This window comes from Bombina bombina, chromosome 4 (genome assembly GCF_027579735.1).
Source record: "Bombina bombina isolate aBomBom1 chromosome 4, aBomBom1.pri, whole genome shotgun sequence".
NCBI classification, from domain to species: Eukaryota; Metazoa; Chordata; class Amphibia; order Anura; family Bombinatoridae; genus Bombina; species Bombina bombina.
The window spans coordinates 355,693,682-355,714,065 of record NC_069502.1 but is presented as its reverse complement, the minus strand read 5'-3'; the positions used below and the strand labels follow the sequence as shown (position 1 = coordinate 355,714,065).

The 20,384-nt window shown below is 36.0% G+C and overlaps 1 protein-coding gene across 1 annotated transcript in view; it reads left to right on the top strand.

Moving 5' to 3' along the window:
- The window catches only part of BCHE (butyrylcholinesterase), a 582,206-nt gene that overhangs the window by 502,160 nt on the left and 59,662 nt on the right, over positions 1–20,384 (top strand). The window lies entirely within an intron of this gene.

The following is a 20,384-nucleotide window of genomic DNA, read 5'->3' as shown; positions in this document are numbered from 1 at the left end:
CAGGTGTCTCTGGAAGTCTGCAGCGTGTCCCTGGAAGTCTGCCACCTTAATTAGAAGGAGGCTAGGGCATGGGAGTGGGGGTAATGTGTACTAATTGAAATGTACACAACTAACACATAGTAAAGATTAAACCAGGTGTTCATTTATATATACATAAAATTAATTTTAACAGTAACAGATGAAAACCCACTAAAGTTCGTTTGTAGGCCAATCAAAAAAAGCGCTTCCTTGTAGTACAGAGAAATACTATAGAGCTATAGTCATACCAGGTGTTGTATCCAGCATACAAGGCTAGAAACACGGGTGGCTAATGCGCTCTACTAGACAGAAATTCAGGTATGGAGCACTAAAGGATATTCGCAGATCTGCTGTATAAGACTTTTTGATAAAGCAGTCCAATCCTTTATGCAGCTCTGTTATCAACTTTATCAACTGAATAATATTTTTATGTGTACCTATATAATGTATTTTTAAATGTTGTAAATGTTTTATTCATTTATGTGTAATCTGAATCCGGTTTTTAATAATAATATTTATTCCTTTATTCATGTTACCACATCAGCTGGCACGCTTTCCAGCTGAGGTAATCTGTATATGATAGAAATGTGTGAGGGGATTTACAAACTTTAGAAGTGTTGATAAAAATTTTTTTTAGCACATCTTGACAGAATAGTGAACTTATGTAAATAATCTAGGAAGCTGTTCTGGGACTAGATGCGGTCTCTGAATACCACACACAGAGTTTCATACATGAAAGAAATGAAAATCCTTTTGCCCTTATGCAAAATGGCGACAGATGGGGCACTCAGGAGGCAAATCAGCCTCACTAATGCCTATATATAGATCTAGGGTGGGGGCGGCCCATACCTCTGATGAAGTAACCCATTGGTTACGAAATGCGTTAGGCTCCGCCCCCCGCCACGCGCCAGAATACTGCACGCTGTGCACATACACTCACACGGAGCTGCATAAAGGATTGGACTGCTTTATCAAAAAGTTTTATACAGCAGATCTGCGAATATCCTTAAGTGCTCCATACCTGAATTTCTGTCTAGTAGAGCGCATTAGCCACCCGTGTTTCTAGCCTTGTATGCTGGATACAACACCTGGTATGACTATAGCTCTATAGTATTTCTCTGTACTACAAGGAAGCGCTATTTTGATTGGCCTACAAACGAACTTTTGTGGGTTTTCATCTGTTACTGTTAAAATTAATTATATATATATATATAAATAAACACCTGGTTTTATCTTTACTATGTGTTAGTTGTGTACATTTCAATTAGTACACATTACCCCCACTCCCATGCCCTAGCCTCCTTCTAATTAAGGTTGCAGACTTCCAGGGACACGCTGCAGACTTCCAGAGACACCTGGAGACCTGAGGACATACAGGAGGACTACAAGAGATGAGAGTACACGAACACAAATGCCCTTTTTATACCTCATACCTTGAGGTTGAACCAGGTGAGAGCGGATTTTTCCCACTGTTATACTATATGTAAACTATCTGAAGTATTACACGAAGTGTGCCTTTTGGCGCTTGTCTTGTTCCATACTCTTTAATATGTATATATATATATATATATATATATATATATATGTATGTGTGTATTTAATAATGTATGAGTGGAGTTTGATGTGGAGGGATGGTTTATGTGATACATAATTAGCCCAATCTAGACTGTTTATGTAGGTTTTTTCTGGAAGACAATATGATTTATATATTTATTGTGCTTGATGGGTTCCCTGGGGTGGAACATTTGGAAGAGTAGGATGGTACGATTCTCCATCCCACTATCAGGGTGATCTCATCCAAATTGTAGTAGATTCTTTCTCTCTTTTTTAATGAGCCTTATTAAGCTCAGCTGGAGCATGCTGAGGCTCTAAAGGGCTTGTTAAGTCAGTAATGGGGGTGTTGTGTTATTTTTGGAAAAGAAAGGTACTGTATTGAAGACACTGGTATGAGCCAGCGTTAAAGGAGACATTGCTGACTTTTTGGACTATATGCTTAAATGTGTTTATTGGATTTACTGTAAACTATAAATAAACAGGCCACAGGCATTTCAAAATTGGCATTCGTTCTGGAATGTCTTCCTTAAAATACCTAGATTAAAGTGCAGGTAAAGGCCTATATTTATCAAGGTCTGGCGGACCTGATCCGACATTGCGGATGAGGTCCACCAGACCTCGCTGAATATGGAGAGCAATATGCTCTCCGTATTCAGCATTGCACCAGCAGCTCACAATGCAGCCCCCTGGTGCAATGCAGCCCCCTGCATACTCGTGGCCAATCGGCCGCCAGCAGGGAGGTGTCAATCAACCCGATCGTACTTGATCAGAGCACGCAGACAGGTTATGGAGCTTCATAACTGCTGTTTCTGGCGAGCCTGCAGGCTCGCCAGAAACATGGGGCATCAAGCTCCATTCGGAGCTCTATAGATAGGCCCCAAAGACTTAGAAAAACAGGCTGTCTAGCATATGTGGTGAAGTTAGCAGGTCCTGCACTGAAGAAGTCTGTAAGTGTAAGGAGGAAAATATAACTAGCAGATCACACAATGGAAGAAGTTATGAATGCTTTACTGCAAGATATAGCTACACAGCTGCAGGCAACAGTTGCCCAGCAACAAGCTATAACTACACAACAAGAGAATATGGCAGCTTTGTAGCAACTGGTAATTGGCCAAAAGGCAAATACAGATTCCATGATTCAGTAACTTGTGACAAACCACCTGCATATTGATGAACAGCCTTGGTCAAGGGCCTTAATAAAGTCCCAGAGGGGTATGTCAAAATTTGATGCTTATCCAATACCCAGAGATTGGCAAAAGTTTACTACTTGATTTTTTACCTCACAAATGCTATTGTCCGGTGTACTTGATTGTTCCCACACATTCTATGAAGCAGCTTCTTTGGATGATGTAGTCATTCACATTGCAGATTAGGTCTCACATCTCCCAAGCAGTTAAGTGTTCTATTTACTTAGCTGGCTTAACAGCTTATCCTTCAAAGTATAACATAGGTTTGGGGGAAGAAAAGTACCTAGGTTATTCAATTGGGAAGGGATTGGTAAAACCCAGCTAGCAATAGTGGAGGCAATTTAGAATTGACCATGACCCCTCACTAAGAAGCAACTCAAGACTTCTTTGGGATTATTGAATACTATAGTAGCTGTTCCCCAAATGTTGCTACAATTACTGATCTTGAAAAGACAAAAGTTCTATTGATGGTAAAGTGGTCTTCAGGGTGTTAACAGCCTTTGTAGAATTGAAGGAGGCTTTATGTACACAACCTGTTCTAGTAACCCCTGATTTTTCTAAAGAACTTGTTGCACAGACAGATGCCTTTGAGATTGGTTTGCAAGCAGCATTATCTCAGTAAATTCAAGACTAAGAACACCCAGTTATCTATCTAAGCAGGAAGGCAAATTACTCTATAACTGAGACTGTCAAACGGGAAATATTGTCTCTAAAATATTGTCTCCTGTGCTGTAAATAAAGTTGGTCACTGATCATGCTCCCTTAAACTGAATAAGCTTTTATAGATAGGAATGATAGGGTGACAAGGGGATTCCTAACCTTGCAATCTTATCATTTTACAGTTTACTATAGGGCTGGGGTTAAACATAGAAATGCTGAAAGTCTATTCTTACTTCATTAATTTATGTCCATAGTTGATCACACCACAAGGTCTGAGCTAGTGGGAGGATATATGACACAGGACTGGGCAGAATTGTGGATACAGTGTATTTAGGATCCAGTGCTTAAAGAAGTCACTACCCTATTATGTGGAAGACAGCTTCAGAAAAAGACTGTTCTTTAACTAACCTGCTATTTTATAGTACATTGTAGGTTCCCTGGGGTGGAGTATTCAAAAGTGTAGGGTGTGCTGATATTCCACCCCACTATTAGATGATTGTATGTGTAGGATACAGTCCAGATTTTACTGTGTTCATTTTCTCTATGTTAATGACCCTGATTAAACTCACCTGGAGTGTGCGGAGGCTATACAGGTTTTGTCAGTGAATGGGGTGGTTATTGCTAGTTAAGGAAGTTGCTGAAGTGCAGACACTGGTATTAACTAGTGGTAAAACAGATTTTTCTGTAATTTGGACTGTATTCTTAAAACTTGCTGTTTATTGTATTTACTGGATATTTGCTGTGAATGATAAATAAACAGGCCATGGGCCTTTTAAAGTTGCCATTGCTTTTGGATGTATCTTACTTAAAAAACCCAGATGGCTGTGTAAACAGTGTATTTCTATATCTATATCTACCTGTCATCTATCTATCTATCTATCTATCTATCTATCTATCTATCTATCTATCTATCATCTATCTATCTATCTATCTATCTATCTGTCATCTATCTGTCATCTATCTGTCATCTATCTATCATCTATCTCTCTATATCTATCTATCTATCTATCTATCTATCTATCTATCTATCTTTCTATCTATCATCTATCTATCTATCATCTATCTCCCCCCCTCTCTCTCTATCTAAATCTATCTATCTATCGATCTATCTATCTTTCTATCTATCATCTATCTATCTATCATCTATCTCCCCCCTCTCTCTCTATCTAAATCTATCTATCTATCTATCTATCTATCTATCTATCTATCTATCTATCTATCTATCTATCTATCTATCCATCCTTGTTGCTAGTGAAAGGTTTAGTTATTTGCTTTCATGGAAGGCAATGCTATAGAATGGGTGATCCACATTACTGATTATTTTCTAGAATGTCAATATGGTATGCGCATTAGTAAATTTCAGTTTTTGCTCCATTTTTTATTTAGGGGTTAAGTAGCGTTAAGGCATGTACTGTTTAAAATTTCCTTATCTATAAGGTTGCTGAAATGTCACATAATAGATACTTTATTAACAACATAAGTCCTAATAGTGTGCAAAAATAATTTATGTGTTCTAATGACTCTAACTCTGATTGTGGTGTTCTTCAAGGATTTCAACAAAGGACAATTTTACATCTAAATAATATACTTTCTTTGTTACTAACTGAGATCGAGAGATATATGCTTTAAAATATAGTTGGCAATAGGAAAGTTTTTATAAATGTTATATTTAGTATTTAGTGTATAAACTGCATTTAGGGTTATAATAAAAAAACGTAAGAGGTACTGCATAATCTAATCCTTTAATTTTTTTGCAAATTTTGAAGCTCAATGTAATATTATTGTTATACAAAAAAAAATCTTAAGTTATCTCTATGCTAACTTGTCAGACATTCCTTAATAGAACTATTTTATCTACTAAATATACAACACTGTTAGAATTATCAAAACTATCTGGTGGTGATGAGACCATTGGAATAAAAAGAACAGCTGAATTCTTTGTCTGATCAATTCAGTTTATTAAAAAAATGTTTACCTGTCAACCCACAGTAATCAAACCTTGAGGGTCTTGAGAACTAAGATCAAAACTACCCTCCCTTGTAAAAAGGCAATCTAAGTCTGGAAAAAAACAGCTGAAAATGCAAGATTTTCTGGAGAACTACAAAAAGGGTCATAATGCTCGCAATATCTATCTATCTATCTATCTATCTATCTATCTATCTATCTATCTGTCATCTATCTATCATCTCTCTCTATATATCTATCTATCTATCTATCTTTCTATCTATCTATCTATCTATCATCTATCTATCTATCTATCTATCATCTATCTCCCCCCCTCTCTCTCTATCTAAATATATCTATCTATCTATCTATCTATCTTTCTATCTATCATCTATCTATCTATCATCTATCTCCCCCCCTCTCTCTCTATCTAAATATATCTATCTATCTATCTATCTATCTATCTAATTCCATACCTTTCAAAATCTGTGTATTACATTCTCTGATATAGATAGAAATGTACATCTACCCAATAACCTCCCTCATTTGCAAAAAAACTATTAAGTGTATAACATTAATGTTATACACTAAGCATATAATTTCCTGTAGAAGTTCAGATAATTCTAAGAAAATTGGTGAATAATTAATCACCACCTGAAGCTTCTTTCCTGATAACTTTCCAAATCCAAGGATTCAACGTCATGTGAGCCATAGGAATATGCAAGCTTTTTCACTAAGAACCTCATTGGATAAATGTTGAAAACGTCACAAAAAAAACAAAAAAAAACAGAGGATCAAAGAAGGCCTGTGAGATGAGTTACAATAAGAAATATGTTGGGAAAGAATTTATGTGTAAAGCGCATGATAGTGAAAAAAATAAATAAATAAAGACGTATGTTAATCATAGCAAGGATTTTAAACTCAATGCACCGTTAGACCATCTTTACCATCACTTTAAGTATTGGCTATAAAAAGGCTATGTAAGCATATTTAGAAGAAGAAATTACACTCCCAGTGGGGGATATGAGAGATAAGTAATACAATGTTAATTTCCAATTGTTTTTGCTAAATACTGGGTTTTGGTTTACAGATAGACTTAATATAAAGAAGCATGTGTGTTTAGAGAAAGTTATTAGATAAAAAGATCTGTTTTCCCTACAAGCTCAGCCCATTTTTAATAGTTTTCAGTTTCAAAGAACAAAAACAGCATTTTCAAAAAAAAAATGAAGCAATTTTTCATACATTTTATACTATACAACTCGTATAACAAGTCATTGGAAACACATTGAGGGAAAAACAATTTTACAGTACACTGTCCGTCCCTTTAACTTGAGCATGTTAGCACACAATAGAGCTAAAATTTTTGCACTCCACTTGTAATCTAGTCCTTAGTGGTTAATATCCCTTTAAGTAAATTACTGGTTGTATTTAAGGTAAACTGAATGGTTATAGGTACACTACTTACCTGGTTTTTAGAGTAACTTTATCATACATGATGTGCCAGACAGTATACCAGTCTGTACAAAGCTGGATGCTAAAGAAAAGCTACAAACATGGACCTCAGGAGTGAGAAGGTAAGGAAGTGTATAACAGATTTGCAATAAAAGTTCTATTGACCGTGTCTTAAGATAATTTATATGCATTATGGTTGTTAAAGTATTTGTTGCAACAGTTTGAAGATGCAGGTAGAAATATGTGCAACATCATAAACTAAAAAATAAAGGGTCAGATTACAAGTGGAGGGTTATTTGGGTTGCACTTGTATTTAGAGCATAGGCATCACTACAGGGGGCAATTGCCCCCCCCCTAGTAAATTCCTTGCCCACCCATGTGCCCCCTCCCACTGAACAGTGGCGGATCCAGGCAACCATCCTGCTGACCGCAAATGTCACTGTGCAAGCAGTAGTTCAGCTGCATAAAATACGCACAAGGGGCATCACAGCATTATCAGCAATTCTGCATGTTAAAAAAAAAAAACCTTACAGAGCTCCCCATGGCTCCTATAGAAGGTAAGGAGCAGAATTCTGAAATATGCTTTTTTTGGGTGGGGATTCCGGAGTCAGCAATGTGCATAGGCTGCATGGTGCATGTCTGCTGGGACTACTCCTCAGTGCAGGAAGTGGTCTTCCCTCAGCTGAACCTGAAAACACTATTTCATGCTGAGGAGTCTGAATTACTGCAATAAAATGCACCTCAAAAATAACATTCCCTCTTAAAAATATACTGTATGTATTTCAATCCCCATGGCAATGGAATATGCCTGGAAGTAGGCAGTATTATAATCTCATTGGCTGGTGCTGTTATTTATTCAACACCTTCTCTGTCACTAACAAACAGGAGGGTTGGAGATGGGAGTGCTTGAAGCATAGCTGCAGTGCCGCATTGCAACTCTGATCCCTGAAGGCAGAAATCACCTAAAGCTGATGTTATTTAAAATGTATCATTCAGTGCCATTTTTTTGGAGCCATAATTAATAACCTGTTTTTCCTTAAGGATTCACCATATGGTTAGCTGCACAAAAGCAGCTAACAATCACCGAGATTACGAGTTTTGCAGTAACAGAGGTGCGTTGCTAACGAGCATTTTTTTTCACACACTCACAAAACAACGCTGGTATTACAGGTTTTTTTAAACCCAGCGTTATCTGCAAAAAGGTGAGCGTAGAGCAAAATTTAGCTCCACATCTCACCTCAATACCAGCGTTGCTTACGGTAGCGGTGAGCAGGTAAAATTTGCTTGTGCACGATTTCCCCATAGGAAACAATGGGGCAGATTCAGCTGAAAAAAATCTAACACCTGCAAAAAAGCAGTGTTTAGCTTCTAACACAGCCCCATTGATTCCTATGGGGAAATAAAATTTATGTCTACACCAAACACCAATCAGCCAATAGGATTTTTCCTACCTTAATTTTGATTGGCTGATAGAATCCTATGAGACAATCGGAATTCAAGGGACGCCATCTTGGATGACGCCACTTAAAGGAACCTTCATTCGTCGGGAGTCGTCGGAAGAAGAGGATGCTCCGTGTCGGCTGGCTTCAAGATAGACCCGCTCCATTCCGGATGGATGAAGATAGAAGATGGTGCCTGGATGAAGCCTTCTGCCCGTCTGGAGGTCCTCTTCTGCCCGGATCGGATGAAGACTTCTGCCCCTCTGGAGGACCACTTGTTCCCGGCTGGGTGAAGACGTCTCAAGGTAGGGTGATCTTCAAGGGGTTAATGTTAGGTTTTATTAAGGGGGGTTGGGTGGGTTTTATAGTATGGTTGGGTGTGTGGGTGGTGGGTTTTAATGTTGGGGGGTATTATATTTCTTTTTACAGGTAAAAGAGCTGATTACTTTTGGGGCAATGCCCCGCAAAAAGCCCTTTTAAAGGCTATTTGTAATTTAGTGTAGGGTAGGGATTTTTATTATTTTGGGGAGCTTTTTTATTTTATTAGGGGGATTAGATTAGGTGTAATTAGTTTAAAGTTCTTGTAATTATTTTTTTATTTTCTGTAATTTAGTGTTTGTTTGTTTTTGTACTTTAGTTTATTTAATTCAATTGTATTTAATTGTAGTTAGTTTAGGTAATGAATTTAATGATAGTGTAGTGTTAGGTGTAATTGTAATTAAGGTCAGGATTTATTTTGCAGGTATATTTGTACTTATTTTAACTAGGAAGTTATTATATAGTTAATAACTATTTAATAACTATTCTACCTAGTTAAAATAAATACAAAGTTGCCTGTAAAATAAATATAAACCCTAGAATGTAACAATTAGTTATATTGTAGCTATCTTATGGTTTATTTTATAGGTAAGTATTTAGTTTTATATAGGATTAATTTATTTAATTGTAGTAATTTTATTTCATTTTATTTAAATTATATTTAAGTTAGGGGAGTGTTAGACTTAGGTTTAGACTTAGGTTTAGGGGTTAATAAATTTAATATAGTAGCAGCGACGTTGGGGGCGGCAGATTAGGGGTTAATACATGTAGGTAGGTGTCTGCGATGTTAGGGATGGCAGATTAGGGGTTAATAAAATGTAACTAGTGTTTGCGAGGCAGGAGTGCAGCGGTTTAGCGGTTAATATATTTATTACAGTGGTGGCGATGTCCGGTCAGCAGATTAGGGGTTTAAAACTTTATTTAAGTGTTTCCGATGTGGGGGGGGGGTCGGTTTAGGGGTTAATAGGTAGTTTATGGGTGTTAGTGTACTTTTTAGCACTTTAGTTAAGAGTTTTATGTTACGGCGTTAGCCCATAAAACTCTTAACTACTGACTTTTAAATGCAGTAGGAGTCTTGACAGGAGAGGTTCTACCGCTCACTTCTTCCAAGACTCGTTAGGAAAATCCCATTTAAAAGATAGGATACGCAATTGACGTAAGGGGATTTGCGGTAAGCTCGAGTCATGGAAGAAAAGTAAGCGGTACACCTGTACCTGCCAGACTCATAATACCAGCGGGCGTTAAAAAGCAGCGTTGGGACCTCTCAACGCTGCTTTTTAAGGCTAACGCAAGACTCATAATCTAGCTGATTGTTTCTCCTTTCAATAAAAATCCTTTGTTATGGGAGGAGCACCCAAACAGGAAGCGTGTGCACTGCCTTCCCTCTCACATCAGACACTGCTCCCTCCCTCTGTGACACGAAACCTGGAGACGCCTCATAAAAAAGTAGTTTTTTCTTCATAGGATAGCTGAGGAGAAATAATCCAGGAATAAAGCGTAATGAAAAAATAAAAATGTCTTTATTGTGTATGGAATAATCTATATACAGATATATATATATATATATATATATATATATATATACACACATATTAATACATACATACATATGTACACATATATAAACATATATATATAAACATATATATATATATATATATATATATATATATATATATATATATATATATATATATATATATATACATACACACATACATATAGCTTTAGATGAATATGTATGTTTTTCAAGGTTAAAGCCCTTTGTCTGCCTTTTATGTTTCTAACACCTGAGACCTCTTTGAGCCCTTGGAACTTTTTTGTGCAGTATTATTTTTGAATAATTTTTAATAGATGGTGTTATTATGAGTGTGGTATGCCACAAAGATAAAAGCTTTTATTCCATCTTTAATCCAAGGTTCCATTAGTTGGTCAATGTAATTAATATAATTAGTTTATAACATAGTACAACTTAGAGGATAAGAAGACCATCCATCTTTTAAAGATCTTTTTACTGACATATTACTCCAAATAGGCTCTACTCCAATAAAAGATTGCTTAGGCTAACAAAGATTTACTTAGTTATATATGTTATTAGCTATAGACATATCAGATACACGCTTTTTATTAAAAAAAAAAATCTTCAAAAAATAGAAGATGAATTTTAGCTTTTTTGTTCTAAATTTAATTTATATATTGTAAGGTTATAACGGAAATAGAAACATAGAAACATAGAAACATACATATTGACGGCAGATAAGAGCCATAGGCCCAGCAAGTCTGCCCGACCTTACCTAACAGTATAAACTTATCTAGTTCGTAGGATAGCCCTATGCTTGTCCCATGCATTTTTAAAGTCCCCCACAGTGTTTGTTGCTACTACCTCTTGAGGAAGTTTATTCCATAAATCAATCACTCTTTCTGTAAAGAAGTGCTTCCTCAAATTACTCCTGAATCTACTACCCTTTAGCTTGAGCCCCTTGTTCTTGAATTTTCCATTTTATGTAAAATACCCACAGCCTCAGTTTTACTAAACGCTTTAATGTACTTGAAAGTTGCTATCATATCACCTCTTTCCCTTCTCTCCTCTAAGCTATACATATTTAGGTAATTGAGCCTATCCTGGTAAGTTTTATTTTTTAGACCATGTACCATTTTGGTAGCCCTCCTTTGCACAGATTCAAGTTTGTTAATATCCTTCTGAAGATATGGTCTCCAGAATTGCACACAATATTTTTCTACTAGAATTTCTAGAATTGTTACTTGGACTAACAGTTTTGGCATGCTGTGGGGGGCAGGTGGATATATTAATGCTACCCCCCTTTATTAGTTTAAATGATTTCTAATAAAGTATTTGAACTCCTCTCCCAAATACTCTGTTCCTTTAGCATCCAAATGCAAGCCATCTCTCCTAAATAACCTAGTATCTTTCCAAACAGAGCTATAATGGTCAATAAAACCAAATCCTCGTTCCCTGCACCACTTATCTAACCCAGAATTAAATGTTGTTATCCGCTCCATCTTTCCTGCTTCCTGGTCATACACAGGTAAAATAGCAGAAAATGATAGAGTTGATGCCACAGTCTCTAAATGATTACCCAGGTCACAAAACTCTTTCTGAACAGCAGCAACATGATTACTAGCCAGATCATTTGTTCCTAAATGTACAATCACATCTAACTCACTTCCCTTTCCTGCTGCCTTAACAATTCTCAAAATATGATTCTTATCCCTGTGAGCAGTAGCTCCTGGAAGACATCTAACCTCCCTTGTTTCTCCTTTACTTTCACCTAAATACACATTCCTCAAAATAGAGTCACCCACTAACAGTCTATGGGGCCTAGTTATCAAGCCGTCAACCTCAAATACGCTGCGTATTCCGCAGCGTATTTGTGGCGAGGCTGATACGCCTTAGTTATCAAAGGCTCGAGACCGGCAAAAGTAGAATTTTGTGACGTAAGCTTCGATCCGCCGGACTCAGTCCGACACAGATCGATTCTTACGTCACTCCAGATGTTCCGCACACAAGTGCGGCACATTCTAATTACTTTTGCTAGCTATCAAAAAACTAGCAGGTACACTCGGCACTTTTACGGCCCAGCGTACCTGGTTTTCAAAGCGCCAGCCTGGAGGCGGCGGATCCCATAGGAATCAATGGGAGTCTGACCATAGCGAAAGTACAAGTTCGCTGCTGACAGACATCCCATTGATTTCTATGGGAGCTGTCTACACCTAACACCCTAACATGTACCCCGAGTCTAAACACCACTAATCTGACCCCCCCTACACCGCCGCAACTAAATAAAGTTATTACCCCCTAAACCGCTGCTCCCGGAGCCCACCGCAAGCTACTCTATACATATTAACCCCTAAACCGCCGCTCCCGGAGCCCACCGCAACTATAATAAATGTATTAACCCCTAAGCCGCCGCTCCCTGAACCCGCCGCAACCTATATTAAATGTATTAACCCCTATCCTGCCCCCCCTACACCGTCGCCACCTATAATACATTTATTAACCCCTAATCTGCCCCCCCTACACCGTCGCCACCTATAATAAATTTATTAACCCCTATCCTGCCCCCCACTACGCCGCCGCCACTGTAATAAAATTATTAACCCCTAAACCTAACCCTAACCCTAACGCCCCCTAACTTAAATATTAATTAAATAAATCTAAATAAATTAACTCTTATTAACTAAATGAATCCTATTTAAAACTAAATACTTACCTTTAAAATAAACCCTAATATAGCTACAATATAAATAATAATTATATTCTAGCTATCTTAGGATTTATTTTTATTTTACAGGTACCTTTCAATTTATTTTAACCATGTACAATAACTATTAAATAGTTATTAACTATTTAATAGCTTACCTAGCTAAAATAAAGAGAAATGTACCTGTGAAATAAATCCTAACCTAAGTTACAATTACACCTAACACTACACTATACTTTAATAAATTATTCCTATTTAAACTAAATACTTACCTGTAAAATAAACCCTAAGATAGCTACAATATAATTAATAATTATATTCTAGCTATCTTAGGATTTATATTTATTTTACAGGTAACTTTGTATTCATTTTAGCTAGTTAGAATAGTTATTAAATAGTTATTAACTATTTAATAACTACCTAGCTAAAAGAAATATAAAATTACCTGTAAAATAAATCCTAACTTAAGTTACAATTAAACCTAATACTACACTATCATTAAATTAACTAAATAAACTACCTACAAAGAACTACAATGAAATACAATTACATAAACTAACTAAAGTACAAAAAATAAAAAAAGCTAAGTTACAAAAAATAAAAAATTAAGTTACAAACATGTTAAAAATATTACAACAATTTTAAGCTACTTACACCTAATCTAAGCCCCCTAATAAAATAACAAACCCCCCCAAAATAAAAAAAATCCCTACCCTATTCTAAATTACATAAATTTCAAAGCTCTTTTACCTTACCAGCCCTTAAAAGGGCCATTTGTGGGGGCATGCCCCAAAAAGTTCAGCTCTTTTGCCTGTAAAATAAAAATACAACCCCCCCCCCAACATTAAAACCCACCACCCACATACCCCTAATCTAACCCAAACCCCCCTTACAAAAACCTAACACTAATCCCCTGAAGATCATCCTACCTTGAGTCGTCTTCACTCAGCCGAGCCACCGATGGAACTGAAGAGGACATCCGGAGCGGAAGAAGTTAATCCTCCAAGCGGCGCTGAAGAAATCTTCCATCCGATGAAGTCATCATCCAGGCGACGCTGAAGAAGTCTTCGATCCGGCCGATGTCATCTTCAAAGAGGCGCTGAAGAGGTCTTCTATCCGGGCGAAGTCATCTTCCAAGCCGGGTCTTGAATCTTCCTTCCGCCAACGCGGAACCACCTTCTTCACCGACGGACTACGACGAATGACGGCTCCTTTAAGGGACGTCATCCAAGATGGCGTCCCCTCAATTCCGATTGGCTGATAGGATTCTATCAGCCAATCGGAATTAAGGTAGGAAAATCTGATTGGCTGATGGAATCAGCCAATCAGATTCAAGTTCAATCCGATTGGCTGATCCAATCAGCCAATCAGATTGAGCTCGCATTCTATTGGCTGATCGGAACAGCCAATAGAATGCGAGCTCAATCTGATTGGCTGATTCCATCAGCCAATCAGATTTTCCTACCTTAATTCCGATTGGCTGATAGAATCCTATCAGCCAATCGGAATTGAGGGGACGCCATCTTGGATGACGTCCCTTAAAGGAGCCGTCATTCGTCGTAGTCCGTCGGTGAAGAAGGTGGTTCCGCGTCGGCGGAAGGAAGATTCAAGACCCGGCTTGGAAGATGACTTCGCCCGGATAGAAGACCTCTTCAGCGCCTCTTTGAAGATGACATCGGCCGGATCGAAGACTTCTTCAGCGCCGCCTGGATGATGACTTCATCGGATGGAAGATTTCTTCAGCGCCGCTTGGAGGATTAACTTCTTCCGCTCCGGATGTCCTCTTCAGTTCCATCGGTGGCTCGGCTGAGTGAAGACGACTCAAGGTAGGATGATCTTCAGGGGATTAGTGTTAGGTTTTTGTAAGGGGGGTTTGGGTTAGATTAGGGGTATGTGGGTGGTGGGTTTTAATGTTGGGGGGGGGGTTGTATTTTTATTTTACAGGCAAAAGAGCTGAACTTTTTGGGGCATGCCCCCACAAATGGCCCTTTTAAGGGCTGGTAAGGTAAAAGAGCTTTGAAATTTATGTAATTTAGAATAGGGTAGGGATTTTTTTTATTTTGGGGGGGGTTTGTTATTTTATTAGGGGGCTTAGATTAGGTGTAAGTAGCTTAAAATTGTTGTAATATTTTTAACATGTTTGTAACTGAATTTTTTATTTTTTGTAACTTAGCTTTTTTTATTTTTTGTACTTTAGTTAGTTTATGTAATTGTATTTCATTGTAGTTCTTTGTAGGTAGTTTATTTAGTTAATTTAATGATAGTGTAGTATTAGGTTTAATTGTAACTTAAGTTAGGATTTATTTTACAGGTAATTTTATATTTCTTTTAGCTAGGTAGTTATTAAATAGTTAATAACTATTTAATAACTATTCTAACTAGCTAAAATGAATACAAAGTTACCTGTAAAATAAATATAAATCCTAAGATAGCTAGAATATAATTATTAATTATATTGTAGCTATCTTAGGGTTTATTTTACAGGTAAGTATTTAGTTTAAATAGGAATAATTTATTAAAGTATAGTGTAGTGTTAGGTGTAATTGTAACTTAGGTTAGGATTTATTTCACAGGTACATTTCTCTTTATTTTAGCTAGGTAAGCTATTAAATAGTTAATAACTATTTAATAGTTATTGTACATGGTTAAAATAAATTGAAAGGTACCTGTAAAATAAAAATAAATCCTAAGATAGCTAGAATATAATTATTATTTATATTGTAGCTATATTAGGGTTTATTTTAAAGGTAAGTATTTAGTTTTAAATAGGATTCATTTAGTTAATAAGAGTTAATTTATTTAGATTTATTTAATTAATATTTAAGTTAGGGGGGCGTTAGGGTTAGGGTTAGGTTTAGGGGTTAATAATTTTATTACAGTGGCGGCGGCGTAGTGGGGGGCAGGATAGGGGTTAATAAATTTATTATAGGTTGCGGCGGGTTCATGGAGCGGCGGTTTAGGGGTTAAACTATTTATTTAGTTGCGGAGAGGTGCGGGATCAGCAGGATAGGGGTTAATAATTTTATAATAGAGGGCGACGGTATAGGGGGGGCAGGATAGGGGTTACTAGGTATAATGTAGGTGGCAGCGGTGTCCGGGAGCGGCGGTTTAGGGGTTAATACATTTATCAGAGTTGCGGCAGGGTCTAGGAGCGGCGGTTTAGGGGTTAGTAACTTTATTGAGTTGCGGGGGGCTCCGGGGGCGCCGGTATAGGGGGTAGAACAGCGCAGTTTAGTGTGAGTGCTTAGTGACAGGCTAGCAATAAAGCTGGGAAAAAGCCAAAGGGCAGCGAGATCGGATGAGTGATAACTGTCACAGTCCGCTGCTCATCGCCCCGTGGCTTTTTGACAGCTTTATTTGATAACTTAGGCGTATTTTTTCAGGTCCGCGGCGGCGAAGGTAGGCGAGCTTAGGCGGACGTATTGGGCCGGCGAAGCCAGAAAAGTAGACGGCTTGATAACTAGCCCCCTTTTTCTCAAAAACACATCTGCAGTTCTTTCCTGTGTTATGTTACCTGGAGAATCAGGTGCCAATAGATTTAAATTACCTGTTACAGCTTCAGAGGGCTCAGAAACAGCAATCTCCTCATCACAAGTGTATTCGGCAAGAGCAGCATAGGAGTTTTGCAATGGCAGAGGTTGTGGGCAATGCTTCTGGTCTACTGTTCTAATTCTTCCAGAGCCTACAGTGATCCATCTGCCTCTCCTTGCTGATCTCTGGGGTAGAGGGGCTTCTTTCTGAGGCAGCTTTGTAGAGGTAACAGGTATGTTACTTACCTTAGCTTGAAGTTTAGCTATTTCCTCCCTTAACAGGGAAAACTGCTTACAAACAGGACAGCCCCTAAATCTCCAAAAAGTAGAACGATTAAAAAGTGCAAAACACCCATTGCACTGTATCTGAGACATTTTAAACTATGTAACACTTTAACAATAAGAAAAATATAAGTATTATTTACTACTGAATAAGCCTGAATAACCCTGAATAACTCCTGAAATAACTCAAATATCCTTATGTATTTGATCCTTTTTTTGGTTTGATCTCTTTGCTAAGAAGCAGAGCTAAATGTTTAGCAGAGCTAAACAGATCTCTTTAAATACCCTCAGAAAGATAGGGTGGGGTCCCTCCTAATTGCTCACCTATGCAAACAATCTAATTGTTATCTAATTGCAATACTAAAAACCAGAATACAAAAGAATGTAAATTAACTCAAACCTTTATTCAATTTCTGTAGTGAAACTAATTCACAGTTCAGGTCTACCACCTATAAAAAAACAAAATATAAAGTTAATAGAAATACAAAATATATTATCTGAAAGTACAAACTATTCAAGTAACAACAATTTAAAATAGAAATGTTATATACCTTTCTGAAATAACTCAAATATCCTTATGTATTTGATCCTTTTTTAGTTTGATCTCTTTGCTAAGAAGCAGAGCTAAATGTTTAGCAGAGCTAAACAGATCTCTTTAAATACCCTCAGAAAGATAGGGTGGGGTCCCTCCTAATTGCTCACCTATGCAAACAATCTAATTGTTATCTAATTGCAATACTAAAAACCAGAATACAAAAGAATGTAAATTAACTCAAACCTTTAACTATTCAATTTCTGTAGTGAAACTAATTCACAGTTCAGGTCTACCACCTATAAAAAAACAAAATATAAAGTTAATAGAAATACAAAATATATTATCTGAAAGTACAAACTATTCAAGTAACAACAATTTAAAAGAGAAATGTTATATACCTTTCTGAAATAACTCAAATATCCTTATGTATTTGATCCTTTTTTAGTTTGATCTCTTTGCTAAGAAGCAGAGCTAAATGTTTAGCAGAGCTAAACAGATCTCTTTAAATACCCTCAGAAAGATAGGGTGGGGTCCCTCCTAATTGCTCACCTATGCAAACAATCTAATTGTTATCTAATTGCAATACTAAAAACCAGAATACAAAAGAATGTAAATTAACTCAAACCTTTAACTATTCAATTTCTGTAGTGAAACTAATTCACAGTTCAGGTCTACCACCTATAAAAAAACAAAATATAAAGTTAATAGAAATACAAAATATATTATCTGAAAGTACAAACTATTCAAGTAACAACAATTTAAAAGAGAAATGTTATATACCTTTCTGAAATAACTCAAATATCCTTATGTATTTGATCCTTTTTTAGTTTGATCTCTTTGCTAAGAAGCAGAGCTAAATGTTTAGCAGAGCTAAACAGATCTCTTTAAATACCCTCAGAAAGATAGGGTGGGGTCCCTCCTAATTGCTCACCTATGCAAACAATCTAATTGTTATCTAATTGCAATACTAAAAACCAGAATACAAAAGAATGTAAATTAACTCAAACCTTTAACTATTCAATTTCTGTAGTGAAACTAATTCACAGTTCAGGTCTACCACCTATAAAAAAACAAAATATAAAGTTAATAGAAATACAAAATATATTATCTGAAAGTACAAACTATTCAAGTAACAACAATTTAAAATAGAAATGTTATATACCTTTCTGAAATAACTCAAATATCCTTATGTATTTGATCCTTTTTTAGTTTGATCTCTTTGCTAAGAAGCAGAGCTAAATGTTTAGCAGAGCTAAACAGATCTCTTTAAATACCCTCAGAAAGATAGGGTGGGGTCCCTCCTAATTGCTCACCTATGCAAACAATCTAATTGTTATCTAATTGCAATACTAAAAACCAGAATACAAAAGAATGTAAATTAACTCAAACCTTTAACTATTCAATTTCTGTAGTGAAACTAATTCACAGTTCAGGTCTACCACCTATAAAAAAACAAAATATAAAGTTAATAGAAATACAAAATATATTATCTGAAAGTACAAACTATTCAAGTAACAACAATTTAAAAGAGAAATGTTATATACCTTTCTGAAATAACTCAAATATCCTTATGTATTTGATCCTTTTTTAGTTTGATCTCTTTGCTAAGAAGCAGAGCTAAATGTTTAGCAGAGCTAAACAGATCTCTTTAAATACCCTCAGAAAGATAGGGTGGGGTCCCTCCTAATTGCTCACCTATGCAAACAATCTAATTGTTATCTAATTGCAATACTAAAAACCAGAATACAAAAGAATGTAAATTAACTCAAACCTTTAACTATTCAATTTCTGTAGTGAAACTAATTCACAGTTCAGGTCTACCACCTATAAAAAAACAAAATATAAAGTTAATAGAAATACAAAATATATTATCTGAAAGTACAAACTATTCAAGTAACAACAATTTAAAAGAGAAATGTTATATACCTTTCTGAAATAACTCAAATATCCTTATGTATTTGATCCTTTTTTAGTTTGATCTCTTTGCTAAGAAGCAGAGCTAAATGTTTAGCAGAGCTAAACAGATCTCTTTAAATACCCTCAGAAAGATAGGGTGGGGTCCCTCCTAATTGCTCACCTATGCAAACAATCTAATTGTTATCTAATTGCAATACTAAAAACCAGAATACAAAAGAATGTAAATTAACTCAAACCTTTAACTATTCAATTTCTGTAGTGAAACTAATTCACAGTTCAGGTCTACCACCTATAAAAAAACAAAATATAAAGTTAATAGAAATACAAAATATATTATCTGAAAGTACAAACAATTCAAGTAACAACAATTTAAAAGAGAAATGTTATATACCTTTCTGAAATAACTCAAATATCCTTATGTATTTGATCCTTTTTTAGTTTGATCTCTTTGCTAAGAAGCAGAGCTAAACAGATCTCTTTAAATACCCTCAGAAAGATAGGGTGGGGTCCCTCCTAATTGCTCACCTATGCAAACAATCTAATTGTTATCTAATTGCAATACTAAAAACCAGAATACAAAAGAATGTAAATTAACTCAAACCTTTAACTATTCAATTTCTGTAGTGAAACTAATTCACAGTTCAGGTCTACCACCTATAAAAAAACAAAATATAAAGTTAATAGAAATACAAAATATATTATCTGAAAGTACAAACTATTCAAGTAACAACAATTTAAAAGAGAAATGTTATATACCTTTCTGAAATAACTCAAATATCCTTATGTATTTGATCCTTTTTTAGTTTGATCTCTTTGCTAAGAAGCAGAGCTAAACAGATCTCTTTAAATACCCTCAGAAAGATAGGGTGGGGTCCCTCCTAATTGCTCACCTATGCAAACAATCTAATTGTTATCTAATTGCAATACTAAAAACCAGAATACAAAAGAATGTAAATTAACTCAAACCTTTAACTATTCAATTTCTGTAGTGAAACTAATTCACAGTTCAGGTCTACCACCTATAAAAAAACAAAATATAAAGTTAATAGAAATACAAAATATATTATCTGAAAGTACAAACTATTCAAGTAACAACAATTTAAAAGAGAAATGTTATATACCTTTCTGAAATAACTCAAATATCCTTATGTATTTGATCCTTTTTTAGTTTGATCTCTTTGCTAAGAAGCAGAGCTAAACAGATCTCTTTAAATACCCTCAGAAAGATAGGGTGGGGTCCCTCCTAATTGCTCACCTATGCAAACAATCTAATTGTTATCTAATTGCAATACTAAAAACCAGAATACAAAAGAATGTAAATTAAC